This window comes from Haliotis cracherodii, unplaced genomic scaffold (genome assembly GCF_022045235.1).
Source record: "Haliotis cracherodii isolate W230 unplaced genomic scaffold, xgHalCrac1.p SCAF_11, whole genome shotgun sequence".
Lineage (NCBI taxonomy): Eukaryota > Metazoa > Mollusca > Gastropoda > Lepetellida > Haliotidae > Haliotis > Haliotis cracherodii.
This window is the reverse complement of record NW_027266266.1, coordinates 22590098-22615702: the sequence shown is the minus strand read 5'-3', so window position 1 is coordinate 22615702 and position 25605 is coordinate 22590098. Positions and strand designations below refer to the sequence as shown.

The 25605-nt window shown below is 37.6% G+C and overlaps 1 protein-coding gene across 5 annotated transcripts in view; it reads right to left on the bottom strand.

Annotated features, from left to right (window-relative positions):
* Positions 1 to 25605, bottom strand: part of LOC139456335 (platelet binding protein GspB-like) — a 174786-nt gene that overhangs the window by 28011 nt on the left and 121170 nt on the right. The window lies entirely within an intron of this gene.

Genomic DNA, 25605 nt, shown 5'->3' with positions numbered 1-25605 from the left:
TGGACCACCCTGAAGTGGATGGGGCAAGGAACTTAACTTGAATATCTTAAAGAAGTAGTTATGTAACTTCCTCACCATAAGAAGAGTCCATAGATGGTCCAAGGCATGAACACGTGGATCTGGTGAGTTATGACACGCTTCACTTGATTTCCAAGAATGTTACTGATCATATGATCATGGCACATGCTCAGAAGTCTATTACAGATGTGGACTGTCAGTTGTCAATAACACACAATCTATCATTTTGATAAACTAAAACACCATTCACCTACATATGTGAGTATACTTGACAAGTAAAAGCATTTACTCATTTGCATCATGTCTGGAGCAGGTGCATATGTAAAGTTTGTTATTTGTTTGTTGTTAAACTCAGCAATATTCCAGCAGTATGACGGCGGTCTGTAAATAAACAAGGCTGGACAAGACAATCCAGTGATTGGCATCAATCCACAAAATTAGGAAACGATGACATGCATCAACCAAGTCAACGTGCCTGACCACCCGATCCCGTTGGTCACCTCTTACGACAAGCATGGATTGCTGAAGCCCTATTCTGCCATGGATCTTCACGGGTTCACACACCCTTAAGCAGTTCCCCCAAACATGGGGACGGTGGGGTAGTGGCTAAAGCGATCGCATATCATGCCAAAGGCCCGGTTTCGACTGCCCACTTGGTACAATGTGCGATGCCCATTGTTGGTTGCCCCCACCATGCTACAACTGGATTATTTGCTGAAGGGATTCATGCACATTGTTTTAATGATGGCAAGCACACATCAAAACGCGATGAGAATGGATTATACAGATCTGGTCATGGGGTTGAATTAGCGTGATCTAAATGAAAAATTATTATTCCAATAAACTTCCTTCTTGTTTGGAATTCATAATTCCCTGCACATAAAAAAGTACTGTCTGGCATATATATATATATAATTTTCACTGTAAACATACGTTGTCACGGGAACATTTATGCCAATGTCAGAAGATGATCTAATTCATATATCTGTTTATTTGCCAACACCAAACAAATTGTCAACAGTTCTGTATTCTGAAGTTGACAATATTCAGTATACAGCAGTACCAACCTTTTTGAGGACATCCGGAGCTTAGCAGACAGTGTTTTCTTTGGGTTTTAAGGCGTTCAGAATTTGTGTACAGATTAAATCAAACACATGTTGCTTCATGCCAAAATATCTGTAAGGAAACTCTCCTCTCATTTGACTTTGAATGGAAAACAACCTTTTCATGTTGAACATCGTGAACAGACTGATGAATATGTATGCCTTACACATTTCGTATACATATCTTATCTACAAACATTAGTTGATTTACATGTGAAAGCATATTTAATATACATATACATAGTATGCATACTTGCACATGTGCAAAAATACTTAAGTGAGTAAATGTAGTTCATGTGAACAGGGCATAGATGATCCAAACAACGATACCTTATTTGCACTGTAGGCAATCAATGCTTAAAAAAAGAAACTTGATCTGATTGGATAGCTGGTTAACAAAGATAACTTGATAAATAACACCTGAGAATTTTAGTGACAACATAGGCCTTAAACTGGCACGACATTCTGAAAGCAATAGCTCTTCAACATTTCCAAGAAATAGATACCATTATCTTCTCAAGAATAGTCTCCTGTGTTCAATCATAAATACACCAAACCACATCATGAATACATCTCAGAAATTAAATGGCAAACAAATAAAAAATCTATATTCATATAATTACACTGAAAATAACTGTTGCCATGGAGTGAATTTAAAATATAATTTGAAAAAGTGTTCTTTTCATATGACAGTCAATCTAAGGTTTCAAGAGATAAAGACGTTCATCGATGCAAGAAACCATGGGAGTGAGTGAGTGAGTGATTATGGTTTTACACCACTTTTAGCAATATTCAAGCAAATTCACGGCAGTGGACACCAGAAATGGGTTTCACACATTGTGCCCATGTGGGGAATTGAACCTCGGCCTTCAGAGTGACAAGGAAACGCTATAACCAGTATGCTACCCTGTGTGATTAACTGATTTTGTCATTTTTAGTGAGTATCTGTACATAATTTTAGTAATATGACAATGTGTGATGATAATTGGAAAGACCAAAGTGATGTTTACCACTTTGATGAAACCCACGGATGTGGTGTGACAAGCCAAGCATCATCATCAGGGTGAATTTTGGATTCAAACCGAAAATAATAGGATCCAGTCACCCCAAGGGTTCACACCTCTGCAGAAGGAATTGCAGTGCCTTGAATAACTACGTCATCATACACAACCATTTCTTGCACTGCAATGCACAGTGACTGGCAACCATGCAATATACATTAGGGCTTGGACGAGTCCAAATTTACTACCCGGGTACCCACACCCCTATTACCCGACCCTACCCAAGTACCCGCTGCTGGTTTCAAGAGATAGGTAAAAAATGTCCGATTGGGAATAGTTTGACAGTATCCCGAGCACAATGTATAAAACGATCTGGTGATGCATATACATTCAAGTTGACAGAAGTTTTATCTTTATTCAAACATATATGTCATAAGGAATGGGTTCATGGTCATAAAGAAATGCGAACATTAGTGACTTGTGTAGCCATGTAGTTAACACTAGTTATAGTGATTTTTTGTCATGAAACAATATATTAAGTGACCAACCACGGGTCCGGGTAGTCCTGTGGGTACCTGGGTCCTACTCAGGACCCACCCGACCCGAGTATCCGAGTTACCTGTCCCAACCCTAAATTATGCCATAGTAATGGGTAGAGTGATAATTAGGGCTGTGTATTGGCAAATATATTGTATTTGAATATTAATTGTGATACACATATTTGTATTGCAATACCTATTATGATATATTTGAAGCTTAAGTGTTTGACAGGGATTGTCACTGATTGTACATTGTACATGCAGATCCTATTATGTGCATACTAAAAGAAAAGTCAGCATGGGCAATTGCTGCCATAATGTAGTCATATGTTGATAACAATGTGAGTTCAAGTTTTGTCAGTCAATTTCAAAGGAAAACATCATTTGAGATACAAATAATATCTCTTAACTAAAAACCTTTTACCCAAAATACTAGAATATAGAAACAGTATAGCAATATGTGTCATTTGAAAAGCATATCGCAGCATACAAGAGAGATATCAGTGGTGAAACCATTGTTTATGATAACAACATCTTTAACTATGATGTATCGACAAATATTTATGAAGATCAGTACTAAAAATATATACACTGACACAGACAAACTTACATTTAATAGGAAAACCATGGTTATGATTGACAATGATTAGCCAAAAAATTCAAGTTTTAAAATTAAATGGATCAGCCTAGTTCATATACTGTAAATCGTGAAATTAATGCGTCTCCAAAAGAATGCGACCGCTGGCCCCTAGTCAATAATGCGACTCAATATGAATGCAACACCGCCCTCCTCTGCCTGACTGACTGATATAGAAGATTTAACGTGCGCTTTCCGACTGTAGCGTATTTCGCACACGGGCCTGGCAAGACCATTTAGTGTATTCCGAAAAAGGTGAAAGTGGTGTGTGCAACCCAAGAGGGAGCTTTTAGGGGTTGCTTATATTGAATTTTTGGAATTTTTAAATTTGGAATAAATGCCGAGGTTGGTGGGCCCTCCACTCAAGCATCAGTGGATTTATATCTAAAGAAAATGTCCTCTGTCAGGTTTACAGGAGAATCCTCACCCTCATCCAACTTTACATTAATCCAATCACACACCAAATAGCACCGCTCATTAGCACTGATTAGAAACTTCAGCTAAAACAATACATGCGCGCTGGCTCGTGTCGGACTTTGATGCAGTCGCAAAGAACAAAGACACTGTGTTGCGTGTGTGGCGTCTGTCTGGACTTGCAGGTGTGATCAGTGATGACGTAAGTGTGTAGAACTCTTGTCTTGACCCCAGCAGTGACAATTCACAGGATGTAATTAGTGTTAGAATGGCATTGTTTATATACTTGTTACAAGTGCTGCTCAATAAACAGTGATGTGGAATACATAGTTGTTTGTTTTCAGCGTATGTCTGAGTTGGTATTTCTGCTATCCAAAATGTCTTATTGTTGATATAAATGCGTTGTTTAATAATGCAAGCAAAGACCACTCGCATTTTTCGCATTTACTTCAGTTCGCATTAATTTCAAGATTTACAGTATTTATAAATTGATTAACTGCAGGTCTACATAGGTAATTAATATCTATACACATACAGAATGATGTATGTTTTTTCAGTAAATATATCATGACACTCTTGATTCAATATATATATCGATAATAACATTTCCAATCAATGAAACCCCTAACTAAATTTTAGCTATTCTTTTCCTGAAAATCAGGTAGTCAAACTTGGTTGATTGTATGTCATGTATATCAATTGCATGGATCGATGCTCATGATATCAATTGCTGGATTGTCTGATGCTGTTGAAATCCTCTTTCCAATGCCTGCTGAATCTAAAGTTATGAGTGATTAGTAGTTCATGACTACCTTTGTTATGTCAAGACAATATGTCTCAATAGAGCACTCAGCACTGTTTACAATATTCAGACCTAACCAGGAAATGGGTACCAAACCGTGGAGAAATGATTCCCTTTCAGAGATGCTAATAACTAGTTTGATTATCATACATTTCATTTAGATATTAAATGATTATCATTAATATAATCAAAAATTACTGTTCCTATCAAATAGTTCGACACATTGCTGAATTTCTCTAAATCAACATATTCTGTATTCGGATACTTATTGTTAAAGCCATATTGACATGTACAATCTACTTCAAGCACGTCCACGATAGAAAATTCTCCCTGTGATTGTCAAATTATATATACATGGACATAAAGTACATAACTAATGGATGAATTTTAAATTAACTGACAAGGCAGACACTGTCAAATATGCAACGATGGAGCTGCAACACAATCAGCAACAATCTTACTGACGAGGTTATGGTGAAACTTGTCTGCACATCAGTTCTGCTGAACATGACAGTTTTCTGGATCATTTCTATAAGAACCCAGTCTGGACTGCCAAGAAATTCTCCTTGCTTGCTTCCACCTGCAAATGTCGGCAGAAGGCAGACAGAGTATTTTCAGACACTGACATTTACATGCTTTGTCAGACAGCAGGCAATATGTCATGATAGATCTAACTGTAAAAATGATGTGATACAGTGTCGGAAAGACATACAAGCAAACAACAACGCCATACTGAGTGTACTCACAGTCTCCTCGACAAAATCCAGACAAAATAAATATCAAATAGTACTAAAATTAGCCTGACATTTCTCTTCATCTCCAAGACAGAAAAAGAAGTATTAACGGCAGTGTTAGACTGAAATCAAGCGGAGAGGTGACGTTCGATTTCAACAGACTACTGGATATCTGCAAGATGATATTTGTATCAGTATTAGGTTTCCATTGTACAGCATGTGACATATACCCAATACTGAAGTGATCGCAAAGCTGAAGTTAGGGACTCCTGAAGCACTGGCTCCTTCAAATCTGGCTGTATGTTATTTGGGATAAAAAAGAAGAATCTATTTGGATGATAATGATGTTGTTATTATAGTTAAACGTTGTAATGAAACTTACAACATACAACCATATATTCTGAATAAATAATTGATGTTCAGTCAGAAGTAATTTCGATGTCTGGAATAAATGTATTAAGCCAAATTAAATATCTATTTACACGATAAGGTGTGTTATATGATCTAGCTGTACCTACAGCAAATTTCTTAACTTGATATTGCACATATGTGCCTGTAGAAGCTGATTCTATGTATCATTCCTGTATTAAATACATTCAAGGGGACTGCAGGCTTTGGCAAAGTGTCAGTCCAAGCTTGTCCAAACACCAATACGTGGTCTATTATGCCAAATTTTATTTGGCATACCAATTTAACAGTTACTGATTACCGAAATCACACAGGTGCAATGTATCATTTTCAACATGTATTATTACAAAATGTAGTGCTGAGCCGAAATTGGGCTCTAGACCTCTGCGAGGCACCCCTGAAAGTGCTCGGTTCCAATAATTGACCTTCAACATCACCAAGTAATTCGATAACAAAACTTCATTGTCTGTTGAATTATTAACATAACATGTTGAAATTACATTCGCATCTGGAGATCAAATCTTTTTATATCATGAAGAAGCATTTGAAAAATTCACCATGTCTGAAAATGTGGAATGGGTTACGTGTGCAACAAGCCAATGTTTGGAAAAAACTATGCGATCTGGGAGATTAACATGCTAAATACTGTATCCTGTCTAAGCTGCAGTTGAGTTGATGTGTCAACACATTGGATAAAATGATGTGTAATGTGTTTAGTGATGAAGCACTGTATCTCAAAACATAAAATTGTATGGACCACTTTCAGTCTAGGGCGGTCGGGTAGCCTAGTGGTTAAAGCGTTCGCTCGTCACGCCGAAGACCCGGGTTCGATCCATGGGTACAATGTGTGAAGCCCCTTTCATGTGTTCCCCACCGTGATATTGCTTGAATACTGCTAAAAGCGGCATAAAACCATACTCACTCACATGCTACCCAGAATATTTGTCTTTTCTGCAAATGTAAATATGTTTATTTCATCTTGTGACCTGAGTAGGTTGACATTTTCACTCTTGGCTGCACCACTGATGATGTCAACTTTGTCAGGTCAGGAGATAAGATGAACATGAAAGGCAAATATTTGTTTTGTATTGGTTAAGCATTCATTCTAATGACTGGTATTTGTAGTGAGTGAGTAAGTATGGTTTTATGCCGCTTTTAGCAATATTCCACCAATATCACAGTGGGGTAACCACAAATGGTCTTCACACACATTGTCGGGAATCGAACCTGGGTCTCGGCGTGACGAGTGAACGCTTTAACCACTAGGCTACCCGACCGCCCCTACTGGTATTTGTAGAAGGAACAGACTGACCACACATCCACTCACCTTGCATGCTTTCTATGACATAAGTTTATACATAAACGTGGTTTATGAATAATGCCTTCTTTGACAGGAGTTATACACAACATGGTTAATGAATAATGTCCTTTCTGACTGAATTTAATAGATAAACATGGTTTAAGAATGAGTCTTCTTTGACAGTGGTTAAGACATAAACATAAACATCTTTTTGATAGTGAATCATAAACACATGCTCCTGATATAGTCATGATATAGTTGGAAAGTTTTCATTATTATTATTAAGAATACTGCACTCTATGACAGAAGTCAATGGATCGAAGTGGTGTAGAGTTGGGTGGAGAGGGGTGGGGTTGAGCGTAGAGGAAGGGCGTTGGAGCGGGAGTGGAGAGATTCCTGGAGCTGTGACGAGATGAACGGAGATGGAGCGGGAGAGGAGTGGAGTGGAAGTGGAATAGAGTCAGGACGGCGTGGAATGGATTTTTATAATTCCTAATCAACCAGCCATAACTGAGGACATTCAACTTTTTTCTTTTTATCCCAAATGTCCTTTCATGCTCTTTCTGAGAAAGGTTAAACTTTACAACACTACAATAACTAAGCTCTAATGCTCCACTGACAAACTATATGCAAGGGAGAGCTTCATGAGTGGCTGTGCATACATAGCATTCACATCATGCACTAGTCATGAGCTGACTGCATGACTGACTGGCAATTATGCATCATACCTATTTGAACCCTGACAACACCCTGATGCCAGTGACGGAAACATAGTGACCATGATCCTGGAACAAAATTTTAACACTCTCACTCCATAGTGACATTTTGTTGACACAATTTGAGACTCAAGGTTGTTTAATGGTAAAGGATGGTGTTAGTTTTGCCCTTTCGGCTTATATAAGTCACAAGCATTAGGCCTTGTTAAACATAGGCTCCACCATACTAGTGTACTTTCAATATTTATTTCAATATTACTTTGCAATACTCAAGTGTTACCGTATTCGACGTAATAAGCACCCCGCTCTAATAAGCGCCCACGGCGATATTCGCTTATAAATTGACCAGTGAACAATCCTAATTAGCACCCCTTCAGATTGATCAATGTACACAAGACTTATATATTCGCTTAAAATACACACTCATCTGTTATATGCACACTTAATTATAGGCAATTAAATTCTGGAAAAATATATCTGTCGTATATAAACATTTCTGGCTGTCAGCATAAACCACGAAATTAACCTTTTAACTCTGTTTTTTTCCACTAAAATAATATTCTAATAAGAGCCCCCTATTTCTAATTTTGAGAGCGCCCTGGGCGCTTATTACGTCGAATACGGTATGTAACTTGAAGCATACAAGTTGATATGCATGACTTACTTGATTGAATTACATCCGTCCATGAAGGAAACTATTTTGGTTTTAGTATTTCTATAATTTGGTCATATACATGTCTACTTCTTCTTACTGACTCATGACATTTTTACAAATAAAAATATAATCTATTATTTCAGCATTGCAGATCATAGCTAATAAATCTCATTCCTATCATTCTAACAGACATATTTCATGCAGATAAGCTCTTGCTACACAAGCTGGCGTAACGGTAGTCAGTATCAGTGTGTCAATAAGATATTTTAGTTGCACTTTATTGTTTCTCCTTGTTTGTGGCAAGTACTTTTTGGCTCCCTTGGGGTACGTGGCAAGCACTATGCTTTCCCCATGAGAGAGGCTTTTATTCCGTCAAGATGTTTACGGATTTCAGGGAATTGGATAACTGTGAGTTTCTCTATATTAGAAATTCTGCATAATAAACATCATGAATGCTCAGTTTCTCTGTTCAGTTTCAGAAAACATTACACTGGTCCTCCGAAGAATGTGCATTGCATCACATTTATGATCATTCATAAATATAGATATGTTGTTATTTACTATTTTTATACGTTTTGTTTGCTTGGTACTACCTTTTTGTTTAATGGCAAACGCCTTCACAAGGGGCAGTGTAATCGAGCCGTAAATTACAAAGCTTGCTTAGATGGTATGCTTTTGCAGAACTCTTACTTTCCCAAATTCTGGGATAGCTGCATTTTCATAGGCTATCCAGAGTACCCCTAAGGTACTGCCAACATATACCACTAACATGCAACAGATGACTTACCTCCTTGGGATTCCTAAGACTTGTTTGTTTGCTGTCTAAAGCCACACTCAGCAATATTCCAGCAATATGATGGCAGTATGTAAATAAATGTCTGGATCAGACAATCCAGGGATTGATATCATGGGCATCAATCCACGTAATTGGGATACGATGACATGCATCAACCAAGTCAGCGAGCCTAACCACCCAATCCCACCTTTTACGACAAGCACAGTCACCCTAAGACTCGATGTCCATTGAGGGATTTAACAAAGTCAGTGTTTTTCTTAGAATGACATTTGCATTCATATTACCTGTTACCATTCCTAAGATCTTATGGCATTCATTTTAGTTTTACAACAAAAGGCCCATACGGCCTGTACTGCTCACCTGGATATCTATGCTATCATGACAAAATATACATTTGCATTGTACATGTATATAGTACTGAACATATTTCATAATTTTGATTCTGTCAGCATTTAAAAGGGGTGGATGGCAAATCTGACATGTACTTCTCTTGATACAAATGTTGCATAAAGATCTGAAACGTTTCCATGTTATAATCCAGGATCTACTAGTTTCCAGAGGCACGGCTGGCCCCCAGGGCAAATACTATTGGCATAAATGTATTATTCTCTTCATAACGACCAATATGTATACAATGTATCCATTTATTATAGGGTGGGGATAATATCGGTTTACATGTTATGGTCAAGGTTTTAACTCCTTTGGAAGTGCCGGACAGATGAACAAACGGGTCAGTCCTGGTAACACTCTGTATTTCTCTTACATGTATACATGCATATGGTAATAAGGTGGGGATCTCAAATGTTTCCAAGTTTTCACCAAAGAACTTAATCCCTAGGGTTGTGGCAAGACCCTAGTCCAAATTCTCATCGCATGATTGTGTTTGTCTATTTATGCCCAGCAATTTTATATATGCTTATGGGGTGGGGATCTCAACTGTTTTAGAGTTATGACCAGGGGTTAAGTCTCCAGGGGTCGAGCAAGACCCCCCCCCGGGCCATCCTGGTAGCATGTGTGCATTCCTCCTATTATACTCAGCAATTGTACATGGGGTTATACGGTGGGGATCTTAACCATGTCCAAGTTATAAACTCTTTTTGGCCGCGCCACGCCCCTCAGCCCCCAGGGGGTCAGCCCCACCATTTGTACAATTTTGAATCCCCACCTCCTAGGGATGTTTCCAGTCAAATTTTGTTAATATCCAATAAGTGGTTCAGAAGAAGAAGGCATTTGAAACAATTGTTGACGTATGGACGACGGACGGACAACGGATGCCACGGTATGGCATAAGCTCACCCTGGTCCTTTGGACCCGGTGAGCTATTAATGTCTTGCATTCCTGGAAATAAAATGATAAGTACCTATAAATAATAACTCACTGATAACCCTAATGCCATGTTTAGCGTTAATTACTGTATAAAAATACATGTCTAGCTATCACCTTATATAAAAATATGTTAGTCAACTAAGGGTGTTATTAGATTTTTTTACATATTTATTGGTATGAATTATACATCATATTGCCATTACATGGTATACATTGAAATCTTTGCTAATTCTTGTTATTTGAAGTCTTGATGGCTCATAACAGTGCGTAGGGCTATAACTAAATGACTTGTTGGTTCCACTGGCTGATTTTGCTGAAGAAATACTTGATGTTTTTATTTAAACGTTTCATTCACAAGGAAAAGGATTGGGCACAAGATTTCACAATCCAGGAAGCCCTCTCTCAAAATCTTTACCTGATTAGCACTATATATTAACACAACTGAGATATGTACAAAGAGCGAGTATATATTAAGAAACTGATTGATGATTAACTGAATTGTACACCATGAAAAAAAGTGAATAAACTGGTTGAGTAACATGAAAATACAATTATGATAAATGGAATTAATAACATTACTTGTGTATTTTGTATATTTTCCACAATTCTAAATTAATAAATTCATATATCAACATTCTATTTGGTGAAGAAAATAAAAATAGTTTCTAATATATTTAAATATTTTTATAGAAATGCGAATGATTAATAGCGATCACATAAACAATAAACAGTTCACAAATATCCTAAAACAATTATCATCTACATTGTAAAATGTCTACACCTCATTGAAAGGATGAGTAGTCAATAAGTATTGGTTTGTTTGTTGGTGAAATAGCAATGATAGTGACAACTCTTGGCAAACATACATTTCTATCAATCTGCAAATATGAAATCTACAACATGCAACACACAGCCTGACTTACCAATCATTGAGCTCTCCTTCGTGACAGACAGCACAAACCATGCAAGGCACAGGTGTACACGTAGTATACACTCCACAGCAAGCTCACAATGTCGATACATACATCTACATTACTGTATGAAATAGACATGCCAAACACATCGACCAACTCTCACTTGGTGAAAATCTATGGTTGTTGGTAAATGTCACCCAGATGCAGACAAGGGTTGACCTCAGTTAAACTTATCATTGTTGCTGAAATTAGCAAGCACTGAAATTTACAAGCCTTGGAGGTTATCATCTGAAGCGAAACAAAGCATACCGGTCGCCAATGACCATGACATTTCATCCCTGAGATACGCCTGCTTGTAGCTTTCACTACTATGACAGCTAACAACGTTTTCCTGTAGACAAATGTGTATTTCCTGTCACTGTGTCAAAGACATCATCCAGTGATCATGTGACTAGTTAATTTGCTGAAGTAATGCAATCTTCATACCTATATATTGCATTTCAAGAAACCAGGCTTGCATTATCATCCAGATTGGTGTGGGGGTCAGATTACTGTTATCAGGATTTTGTGATGAATATCATTCATAGTATAGCTACTTTGGTGTGGAATTACTGTACCATGTATTGTTTTTTCGTTCTGTAACACAAGCACATTTCTAGATTTCAGTCAAGTTTATGACAGCTTGCACACAAGAAAGTGATTATGACGCATTGATATCAGATATTAATCTGCTACTTGTCATCGCAACTGACGTCAAAAGCCTTGCCTTCAAAGAAAATTCTATTAATTAAGATTTCTTATAGCCAACTGCAATCATATCTCAAAATGCTTGATGAAATTTCAATTTGATTTTGTAAAGGTCAAAAACATTATTTTATTATTTCTGTCCACAAAATGATATAACCTTAAAGTTTGATAATTATATGTCACTAAAGTCAAGTCAACTTAATTTTGTTAAAATGTCTGGACAATGAATATGTTGGAAAGGACATTTGAAAGAAAAAGTAATTAATGTCCTCACAACATTCCCAATCTAAACCATACATACAATGACTTGTCTCCAAATGAATGTTAATATACCATAAAATTTACACAAAACACCATGAAACTTGTGACATTCACAATCTAAAACTTGCATCTATGAATTGTATCCCCATACATTATAAGTTGAAGCAGGCCCTCAAGGTTTTATACCACTCGATCAGCTCATGGTATAAAACCTAACGAGGGACAAATAAAACCCCATGTACCCATAATGATCTCGCCACAACAAATTTATCCTACCAACATGTTTAAATATGACATTGTAAAAGAATTCCAACTGACTGACCTGAGGCTAACTTGGGGAATGTCACGTGACTTCCACTGACTAGGCAAAAGCATGCAGCCTTTTGCTTTTAAGCGGGGTATGGGATTTATTCTGCCTCTCAGAAATCCATATGCAGCCTGTATTGCTCGTGGCGGGGTATAAGAGATTTATAGCCTGGGGGCTGAGAAATATATTGCCTTCCATGGCAGGTTACACAGCATTTTATCAAGATCACATGGACCAATCAGATCTCACGATTCTGACATGGAGGTATGATAAATAATTATATGCCATGAAAGTAATAGTCAAATCAGAACATTAAATTTAGCCTTAAGGATTTCTGTTTGTCTGCCTAAACACTATTTTCCTATTTCATTAACTTAAACTTAGGGCAAAACAAAAAAGTGTTTTTGTTTTGATTATCCACTAAACCACATTACTGTCCCTTCTACCCAGCCCTAACTGTACTGCTCGGGTCATGAATGAAGCAAGTCTAGATTTCCCACAGGTTCTGAAACTCCCATGTCACTTTCAATTTAAATGGAGTTGATTGTTTCTATCAAATTATATATTTCCAGAGACTCAGCGTAAGTCCACATGGGTACTATGTATGAAGCTTAAGCTTATGATATTCCCACCATATGGTTTGGATTGTGCTAAAATCTGCAGTCACTCTCACTCATACAAACATGACGATCATACAGCTTACAGAATATGCATTTTGCTTTCTTTCAGTGTATATATCCAAAAGCACTATCTTAGAGTGACTCAGAAAGAAGTTTTGCTTCTTATTTCTGTTTTTCAACTATGAAATGAGTTTTTCTGTCACTATATCAAAGGTCTATAGTTGTTTTAAAAAATGTTCATCATATGGCTAAAAAAAAAGAATTTTTTGACAAGGACATCCTAGTTGCATGCTTTATATGTGTTCTATGGAAGAAACATGGAGGAACATTAAAGCATCGCTGAACCAAAGATGAGTCTATTTTTGGTCATTTTTTTGCAAATCATAAAGTGTATATTCTTATTTAATGTAAAGCATATTTTATCATTGTCTTATGTATGACTTTGAGACTGACATTAAGTTTAAAGGCTGACTTAGAGTGAAAATATCTTGGGTTACTCCCTTCTACTGTCTATTGTCACTAACATCTCTTCAGCTATAGGGGCAGTCAGGTAGCCTAGTGGTTAAAGCGTTCTCTCGTCACGCCAAAGACCCATACTCACTCACTCACTCATCTGATGAAGGAGCAAGAAGTAGCTCTGAAATGTTGTGACAAAAAATAAAAGAAGTTGCTATCCATAAAATGTGTCATGTTCTCATGTTGTTTCATGTGTTATACATAGTTTATATTGGGCATTCAATGTGCTATTAGGAATTCATAGCTGGAGTATTGCTGAGTACGGCGTTAAACAACAAACAAACAAAATCATAATTTTTGTTTTTAAGTAGTAATTCATTCACATGGTCTTCAAACTTTCTTATTGGTGGTACCAACAACCCTGAATGGGGCCAGCAGTTGACACTATTACGGAGCGACGTTCCTGGAGTTGACAGGGCTAATTGATATATATAGATATACATACACAAGAGAAATTCTGTGCCAGATGCAGACACACAAACACAAACACAAACACACACACACACACTAACACACTAACACACACACACACACACACACACACACACACACACACACACTAACACACACACTAACACTAACACTAACACACAAAGTAGAAAACAACACAAATGGAGCACTGTTAGGGCAATGCATAATTTCAGGGCTGAGGCAATCTAGACTTGACAAATAATACAAGACTTGAGTTGGATTTCTTTTTTAATTTATTTATTCTCTAGGGTCCGGGGAACAGATTAACTGGAGATACTGGAGGATAACCAAGGTTGATGAGGACCTGACAGCTTACTGTGCGTGTTATGGTGCTCAGAACCAGTAGCATGAGCACATATCATGTGTCTTTTGGCTCCTACCAGCTGTTCTACTTACGTAATGGTAAATTCATATTATGTGTCAGCTTGGCATCAACATATTGATGGTAATAAATTGACTTGCAACATGTGGCTGTGAAGCTAGTTGTCACTGTACACTGCAAACAGTGCATTAGGTAAAATGGTAAAATGTTCAGAAAATAACTAGATAACTTACTACAAAACTAATATATAACAATGCATGTTCTGAGTTAAAGGTAATGTGACATAGTTAATTACCTTTTTGCCAGGAAATACATTTGGTAACAATTAATTACTTATTAGATTTTCCATAGCTCAAAAAGGCCTCAAAATGCCCTTTGCTCACTCTAAAGTAACAAGCATCCTTCTAGAAACTGTCCCATCTGCTCAAAGGTACAAGCAGCCTACTTGAAACTGTCCAATCTGCTCAAAGGTACAAGCAGACTACTAGAAACTGTCCCATCTGCTCAAAGGTACAAGCAGCCTACCAGAAACTGTCCCATCTGCTCAAAGGTACAAGCAGACAACTAGAAACTGTCCCATCTGCTCAAAGGTACAAGCAGACTACTAGAAACTGTCCAATCTGCTCAAAGGTACAACCTGTCTACTAGAAACTGTCCCATCTGCTCATACTTACAAGCATCCTTCTAGAAACTGTCCCATCTGCTCAAAGGTACAAGCAGCCTTCTAGAAACTGTCCCATCTGCTCAAAGGTCAAGCAGCCTACCAGAAACTGTCCCATCTGCTCAAAGGTACAACCTGTCTACTAGAAACTGTCCCATCTGCTCAAAGGTACAAGCAGACTACTAGAAACTGTCCCATCTGCTCAAAGGTACAACCTGTCTTCTAGAAACTGTCCCATCTGCTCAAAGGTACAAGCAGACTACTAGAAACTGTCCCATCTGCTCAAAGGTACAAGCAGTCTACTTGAAACTGTCCCATCTGCTCAAAGGTACAACCAGTCTACTAGAAACTGTCCCATCTGCTCATACTTACAAGCAGCCTACTTGAAACTGTCCCATCTGCTCATACGTACAAGCAGCCTTCTAGAAACTGTCCCATCTGCTCATACGTACAAGCAGCCTTCTAGAAACTGTCCCATCTGCTCATAGGTCAGTCAGCCTTCTAGAAACTGTCCCATCTGCTCATAGGAACAAGCAGCCTACTTGAAACTGTCCCATCTGCTCAAAGGTACAAGCAGCCTACCAGAAACTGTCCCATCTGCTCAAAGGTACAAGCAGACAACTAGAAACTGTCCAATCTGCTCAAAGGTACAACCTGTCTACTAGAAACTGTCCCATCTGCTCAAAGGTACAAGCAGCCTACCAGAAACTGTCCCATCTGCTCAAAGGTACAAGCAGACAACTAGAAACTGTCCAATCTGCTCAAAGGTACAAGCAGACTACTAGAAACTGTCCCATCTGCTCAAAGGTACAAGCAGCCTTCTAGAAACTGTCCCATCTCCTCATACGTACAAGCAGCCTTCTAGAAACTGTCCCATCTGCTCAAAGGTACAAGCAGACTACTAGAAACTGTCCCATCTGCTCAAAGGTACAAGCAGACTACTAGAAACTGTCCCATCTGCTCAAAGGTACAACCAGTCTACTAGAAACTGTCCAATCTGCTCATACGTACAAGCAACCTTCTAGAAACTGTCCAATCTGCTCATACGTACAAGCAGCCTTCTAGAAACTGTCCAATCTGCTCATACGTACAAGCAGCCTTCTAGAAACTGTCCCATCTGCTCATACGTACAACCAGTCTACTAGAAACTGTCCAATCTGCTCATAGGTCAGTCAGCCTTCTAGAAACTGTCCAATCTGCTCATAGGTCAGCCAGCCTTCTAGAAACTGTCCCATCTGCTCATAGGAACAAGCAGCCTACTTGAAACTGTCCAATCTGCTCAAAGGTACAACCAGTCTACGAGAAACTGTCCCATCTGCTCATACGTACAAGCAGCCTTCTAGAAACTGTCCCATGTGCTCGTAGGTATAACCAGTCTACTAGAAATGCTCCTATACGGAAAGTTTTTGAATGAACAAGACTATTATGTTCATAAACAATTTGGGACGGATTACTCTAAATTCCACTCACTGCTAAGCTTTGACCTTGACAACATTCAACAATATAACAGCGTTTCAGTCATTTGCTACATCAGATAATTACTACAATTCAAATTATCAAAGAATCAGAAAAAAACAGGCTCAGAAGACTGCACGCTGTTAGTGACCTGGTATCGTTGCTGTACAGATAATCTGTAGATAGTTCTCACGTGGACATTAAAAGTATTGGCAACCATTCATGAAGGCTGGTCAGCAGGCAGTTGTCCCAAAGCCTGGTTTCTCTGATTCTTCGTAATACTTGGCATGGCACTAGTATAGATACAAGAATGTTTGATCCATGTATCAGGGTGCCATTTAACAGAAAAGGCCCATAAACGTAAGTGCATTTTAATTTTCATGGAAAGCATTCAGGACTTTGTACCATAGTCGGTTGTTAAGCTGCATTATGGCGATCCACATAACAATATTTGTGGCACTTTTGGCCATTGACTTTAAATTTGGATATAGACTAATGATACCTCCCCAAAAATGCATTAATATTTCTTTCGTGAAGTATTTTCATGAAGTGATGTTTCTTTTCTGCAGTTCAGTATATATAAGTAGGTAGTGATTCTTTATCATCCAATACAATACATGATTACAGACAGACACGAATCCATCCATCCCATATATTAATAACAATAAATTAAAGCTGATAAAAAAAAAATTAAGTCACATCTGTTTTGCAGTGTCAGTAACTTGCCTGAAACTAAGGCTTTTGTAACGGTGTCCTCTTGCCCACAGGACTTGTTTGTTGGGCTCTCAAATAGCATATACAGTCGTAATACAGTAAGACCACCAATTCAACCCATCCACAACACACACCAAATCCCCTTTTGACATGATTATTTAATCATAAGAGGCAATCTCCCATGACTGCTTTGACATCAATGCTTTCACGACTGCATGCAATGGGTCTTTTGTTGTTCTCGAAATAGCTTTGACATCTCAAAGAAATATAAGCTATCTCTATACTCCTATCTACTCTCTTACCTCTGACAGTGTTAACAATAGTGAAGTTTCCATGGCAATCCATGCTTATCTTAAGGTCAGAGCTCCAGATAACTTTTTTGAGCAATTGAGGTTTTACTCTAGGGTATCTATTTTAATTGTGTTATTACATTTTTCATTGGGTAACCAATATCTTTTCACTCATCTATTCATCACTCTATTGGGTTTTTCCCCAAAGTAGTGAACATTTAAAGATTTAAAAAAATATAACTGTTCCAAATAAATAGGCTTGACCTGGAAAGTAAAATAGCTCGTCATTGTGTTTTGGAAATTAGCATGTATGCATGCTGAAAAAGCATCATTGGGTATTTACTAAAGCTGTTTAAATGCATTTGAGTTTTCATTTAATGCAAGCATTTCTGTATGCACGTTTATTGAAAGTAATTGGGTTTTGAATATTTTTGGGGGTATTTTACGCAAATTCGTTGCTTATCTGTATCTCTTTAAGGTAGTATGTACAGTTTTCAATGTAACTGGAATACTGGTACTGTTAACAAACAGAAAGCTAAATCCATTCACTGACATTGTTTCTCTAACAATAAATAACATTAATCAACTACAAATTGGCTAACAAATAAAATTGCTTCCTGAATTATTTCCATTCAATCTAAGAGCACCAATCCCAATACTTCTTCCCCCTACCCCAGCCCTACTTCCCACAAAATGTATGTGCACCCTCTTTTCAAAAGCACTGTCTTGATGCTTGTTGTACCAGCTTTTCAGCAGGTATTGGTGGTAACTTGTATGTACAGGGTTATAAAAACTAAGATGGGGCAATGCTTCACTTTTTCCAGTGTGTATATATTGGCTGGGCAATGGGGTTGCCCTTTGGTTAAAGCATTCGCTCATCATGCCAAAGGCCCATTGGTATCGTACAATGTGCAAAGCCCATTTCTGGTGTCCATCGCCGTGATATTGCTGGAATATTGCTCAAACAGTTAAAAATCATACTCACTCACAAACTCACTATACTGGCAAGGAGTGTAGAATTGTCAACCCAATACATTTAGTGCTATTAAGAAATAATCCCAGCTACATTGCATATCATTTACTGTCTAATCAGGATATATCTATTCTGGTGACATATTTTTTCTACATTATTGCCAAGCCCAAGGTTAGAGCATCAATGACAGTATCAACTAGCTACAAACACAGCTAATTGATCTATAAAACAGCTCATATGGCCAACGTAAAAATAATTTTCCAAGAAATTATCGATATATCATCATGTTTTAGCACCTCACACACAGCTGGGAACCCGTCTTCTAAGAAGGGGCAATAATGTAATATGATGTATTTAAACTACACTTTGTAGATAGTCAGATGTCACCATGACAGAAGCAAGAAGTCAGTGTGCACACAAACTGTGATGTAATCAGCAGTGAGTGAGTAATATGGTTTTACGATGCTTTTAGCAAAATTCTAGCAATATCACGGCAGGGGACACCAGAAATGGGAATCAAACCCGGGTCTTCGGCATAACAAGCGAACACTTTAACCACTAGGCTACCCAACCACCCTAAATTTCTATTAATGAAAACACATGTTTTAACTTGGGAGGACATTGGTAGTTGCAGGATAGCCAGCAGATTATTACATACACCCCACAAATATTGGAGTGAAACTCAAGGGGTGCTGATCAGGGTTTTGATTGCTGAGTAGTTTTTTAAATTGTTATAACGTCTTCTTCCAACCAGGGCCCACTTGCACAAAGCAATCTTAGCGCTAAGAGGATCAAAACTCCCATACTTTAACATAGGCTTACAATAGTCGTAAATAGATGTAAATAATACTCCTAACATGTTCCTGTGACAACACCTAATTGTCAAACAATGTCAGCTTTAATATCTTTTATGAAATATCATTTTATTTTACTGTTATTTCAGTTTTCTAAATAGATTTTGAAAATATTAAGTGACCAAACCTTTTCCATAATCATAAGAAATTGCTTCTAATCTCTACTATAATCTAGGCACGGAAAGGTCAAGTAGATCTGTATCAGAACCTTGTAGGCCTAAAACAGTAACATTACATCTGTCCGAGTCTATGTACTTTAACATCCTACATGAAAATGATAGCAGGCAGTCTCAAGATAATGAAAACAAGCTTATAGCTGACGAAGTCATCTATATCCCCCACCCATTTTAACACGTTTTGGTCCCAAACCAGGTAATTGTCCCAACATTTCTCTTAGCCGATGTCAAAATAGCTGCATTGGAAATTCTAATATAAACATTTCTAAAGCTCCTTAATATCATACGGCACCAGTTCAATATGTACTTTATATATAGACATGCAATGTTTGGCAAGGAAATATTTAACAGTTTATTTGTTACACTCCACCCTATTTTAAAACTTTATTCCAACTTGTTGTCATGGAAACATAAACACTAAAAAATTCTAAAAGTGCTAAATATCAAAAGGCACCAGATCAGTATTTGCCTGGTAGACATGCAAAGTTTTGTAAGAAAGTATTTAACACTTTTTGTGTTACGCTCCGCAAACGAACACCACCCTTATAGAACCTGAGTCCAACTTTTTACCATGGAAATGTAAAAACAAAAACATATCCTAAATAGCAAAAGGCACCAGTTCAGTATGTGTCTGGTAGACATGTAAAGTTTTGTTAGAAAGTATTGAATGGGTTTTGAGTTATGCTCTGGAAATCAACCCAACCCTTACAGAATTCAAGTCCATCTTTTGCCATGGAAATGTAAAAAATAAAAAATTCTAAAATTCCTACATAGCAAAAGGCTTCAGTTCAGTATGTGTCTGGTAGACATGTAAAGTTTTGTTAGAAAGTATTGAATGGGTTTTGAGTTATGCTCTGGAAATCAACACAACCCTTACAGAATTTAAGTCCATCTTTTGCCATGGAAATGTGACTTGCAAAGTTTCGTAGAGAAATATTTAACTGTTTCTGAGTTATGCTCTGGAAATGATTTCGGGATGCACGCACCCACGTACGTATGGATGGACGGAACCCATTTCAATATTCCCTGTCAACCTCGTTTGGGCGGAAGATAATAATTAAATTGTTGAAAGGTCATGTCGTTAATTAAATATCAACACTTGATATAAGAAAGATGCATAGGATTACGTCTTCAGGTAATTACAGTGTGAACAGATAAAAACAGGTGAATTACATGCAGGTGACTACTGATTGAGTGAGTTAGTATGAGAATGGTTTTAAGCCGCTTTTACCAGCAACATCACATGGACACCAGATATGGGTTTCACACACTGTACCCTTGTGGGGCATGAACCCAGGGCCTCAGTGTCACAAGTGAATGCATTAACCACTAGGCTACCCCACCATCATGTTGCTATTTCACAGTATGTCAAGTTGATGTGTTTGGGAAACCAAAAGCCCTCTAGACCTGAATAATGGCACAAATCAGTATCACAACTGCAGTGTATGACTTTAGCAACTAGTCATAAGCCCAAGTCTAGTGAAGTCTAGGATTACCGAAGTTAAAAAGATGTCGTACAAAGATGTCGTACAATAACACAAAACGGTACAAGAAATTATGCTAAGAGCCAAGTTCGGGGTAGAAGACTTGTGATTCAAATCTACTGGAGGTCATTGCTAAGGGATACAACTCACAGCACAGTCAATTATCTAACAGTCAGATGTCCATAACCAAAGATGAGTAATACACTTTGATTAAACTAAAAACAGAATTTGTCAGTGTATAAAGCTTCATATATTCAGTTCTGGAACTATGTCTTTAAGAACCATTTTCAACAAGTGCACACTTAAAACAAGAGTCATCAGAAAGATGACATATCCCCCCGGCAGCTGTCTGTATGTAATGAGTCAACAGTTGAATGTTCTTTAAGAAGCATACATTGTTTACCAACTGAATGGTTTTCGAATTCTGGCCCGGAAATGAAACCATTCCCCAATGGAGTCTAGGTCCAACTTCTTTCCATAAAAATTTAAAAAATCCCAAAATATCAAAAGGCACCACTTCAGTATGTGCCTGATAGATTTGCCAAGTTTCGATCAAATACACTGAATGGTTTTGGAATTCTGCCCCGGAAAAGGAAATGATTACGGACGGACACACACACAGTGGCCCACATTAACTAGCTGCCTCCCCGCTAGCCCATGGCAAAATTTTGGTCAGACTAAAGATTTGAAATGTCACTTTCCCTGGCTACTCAAAATGTAACTGGATTTTTTAGGCACACCACTTAGTTGATCAAAATAAAAGTTCTGCCATTTCTGTTGATCAATTACAAATATTAAGAGAGCATAAATGTTCAGCAAAAATCAGCCATAAATGAATTATAAATAACTGCACAAATGAACTTATATTCTTGAGCAACTGAATCCTGTATTCCAACTAAAGACATTAAGCATTATTTATGTCACTGTCCAACATGCTAATATTATCATGGTTAAATCGGTGCATTTGTTTCCATTTTGATATTCAAAGATTTCAAAAATATGTTGTGTTTGTACAAAAGCATCTGAAATCCATATAGATGTGATGGTTCTTCTTATTACTCTAGTGTGCCAACAAATAATCCATCCTAAAACAAACACCCTAATCAAATTCTCTTGGATTAAACAAATCGTAAAATCAATCTGAGATAATGGTTGACCTTCAAGAAGATAAAAAATTTGTCTGGCTGCCATATATAATTAATAAACGTCTGAGGTTTGATCAATATTTCTGATAGAAAGTACCTCACATGGTTGAGCAAAATGCTTAAGTTGATATAATGTGTATATCAACTAAATAACTGAAAAACCGAATCAACCTTTTATGGCTTTGAACAGGCTGAGACTATAAAACAAACCAAAATGTTTTTTCTAGCAATCATCCAAAAAACATACCATGATATTTTATTTCGATGTAAAAAAGCATGCTGCCTGTATTTATTTAAAATATAATGTCAATCGGGTGCAATGTTGAGTCTTTTTGCCTAAAAGCATATCATCTGCCATCACCAAAGGGAGATATTTATGCACAAATTACAATCCAATAACTAAATTGACATGTAGATATTGTTGGCCGTGTGTGATGCTGTATTGTAAATATCAAACATTTTGAATAGAAATTACATTATGCGAGTCTATATACCATAACTTGTCACAAACCATGTTTGCCTACAATATTAGTTTGAAATTAATATGCTCTTACACCTGGATCAAATCTTCTTCCAACTGTATCTGTGACCAGTATCCCATTCCATAAAAACAATTACAGTGATATAATTACAATAACGCCTAACTCTCAACAGAGATTTAGTGCATCCATCAAATTTTGTGTTTTCCTCATCTTCACCAGGAGGAACTGTTGGTTAAAATAAAATTATAAACAACTCAATACTAAACATGTCTGTGGTTGAGAATGCAACTGGAAAGTTGTCTATTGCAAAACATTTTCCCAATCTGATGTTTGGTTCACTTCAGTTCGGTTCAATGAGGTGAAATGGGGGTTAACATTGCATATAGCAACGTGCAAGCACATGCTTTAGTGTGTGTGTGGCCTTTTGTACTGCTCCCGACTCCTGCCAATTTTATAGTGCTCGCCCACTGAGATACCTTGCTGCAGTTTACTGCCTGTGAGCGGACCAGACTTCTTGTTTGCAATGTCAACAAGTTGACTTTATATAAGATGAGGTGAAACTGGGTTCGAGTGAGTGAGTGTGACTGTATGTGTGTGTGTGTGTGTGTGTGTGTGTGTGTGTGTGCATTATTATTGTCAGAGTAAACTAGTTACAAAAGGTGCTGTTATAAGAGATACATTGATATTTATTAACATATTACATATATCAGCAGTAACTGTAACCAAACTCACAACCTCCAAAATGTACTCCCAACAGTCAGTTATTCATCATGCATTCCATATCTCTGGTTTTTATTCATATAGATATTATCTCTTTGTAGCTTCATTTGAAAACGAGCTCTGGCATCTCTACAACAGTTATTTCCCTTACACCATAGTCTTACTGTTGACAGACCTGGGTTACCTGCTCTTGGCCTGAATGAGGGGGGGGGGGGGGGCACTGCTTGTACTAGTCCAGAATGATGCCGATTTACAGTGCTAGCCCACTGAGATACAGTGCTTACCCACTGAGATACAATGCCACAGTTTAACATGAATACACCACTCAGACACAGTATACTGACTTTGAGCTGACCATTCTTTGTTTTAGTCCCTTTATGCCATTCGCCAGACACAGTAACCATCTTTTAACATCTTTTGGTATGACGCCGGTGGTGATCGAACACATGACCTTCCGCAATCCGTGCGGATGCTCTACCACTAAACCACAGCGGCGGTCTGGCCTGAATGATATTCTTTGTCTATGGACATGACCTTGTCTGACCATGAGAATATTAACATTTAACACTCTCTAGTTCAGCCAATTATTTTTGGCTCTCATCTTTTCCTTCTTGTTTTATCATTTTTACATGAATACGCAATAATTTGATAGAGTATTTCAAAAGCCATTAAAAATGCATTACAATACTGTCTTGCATAGAATCTCAATGACTCATCATGATAATTGTACAGCTTTTGATCATATAGAGGCTGTGAAATACAATTTCAGGCATCATATGTTTAAGTCACCTCATGGCTAGAACACTAATTTTATGTCACCTCAATGCTGGAAATACATTTTTAGGCATTCTATGATTAGATCACATCTAGGCCGAGAACAGTTCACATCAAGGTTGCAGAATCCATTTCCAGTTCACATTAAGGCAAGGACTACATTTCTTGACCCTATATTTAGTTCACCCTAAAGCTGAGGACTACATTTTCTGGACCCAATGTTTAGATCACTCCAAAGCTGAGGACTACATTTTCTGGGCCTTATATTTAGTTCACCCCTAAGCTGAGAACTACATTTTCTGGACCCTATGTTTTGATCACCCCAAAGCTGAGGACTACATTTTTTGGACCCTATGTTTTGATCACTTAAAAGCCGAGCACTACATTTTCTGGACCCTATGTTTAGATCACCCCAAAGCTGAGAACTACATTTTCTGGACCCTATGTTTAGATCACCCCAAAGCTGAGAACTACATTTTCTGGACCCTATGTTTAGATCATCCCAAAGCTCAGGAATACATTTTAGGCACATTATATTGAGAACCATAAGGCTGGGAATTCATTTTTAGGTACCATATTCTTGTATCACCAAAACTGGGGAAAACTTTCTCAGTTGACCTTGTGGCCAGCCATTCATTGTTTCAACTGCCCATGTTTTATTATCTCTTGGCTGTATTATTTATGGGATTCAACTATGAGACAATGGGGATCTATTCTGGAATTTGTTTGTCACATAAAATAAGAATCCTATTTTTGTAGATTTAGATTAGTTCAACAAAGAGGTGATTATATACTGTGTGTCATCATCAGGGTTTTAGTGTAACTTATGACCTTACTAGTGTCACAAATACATGACAGTTTTTAGGGATATTCTGATATTCTTTGTCATGACATTTCAGAGCTACTAATGTCATGACAAAGAATAAAAGTTGTTATCCAAAAAAATCATCAAGTATTCATGTTCTTGCAACTATTAAATGCCTATCAAAAACTTACCAGTGTCATTGACCCTTGTTATGAGTGTGAAAAAATTGACAGAGGTTGATGAAGGTATCAGGAATTCAGCAATATTCCAGCACAATTACAGCAGGGGACTTTACACATTGTATGCATGTTGGGGATAGAACCCTACCTTTCAGTGTGATGAGCAAACCTTGGACCACTGGGCCATCTCTTCATTCCCCACTCAACTTAGAACTCATAAGAGACGGCATAAACAAGAAAACAGCATTATCACTATCCCCCTCCCTGGGGCACATTAGAATTTTGT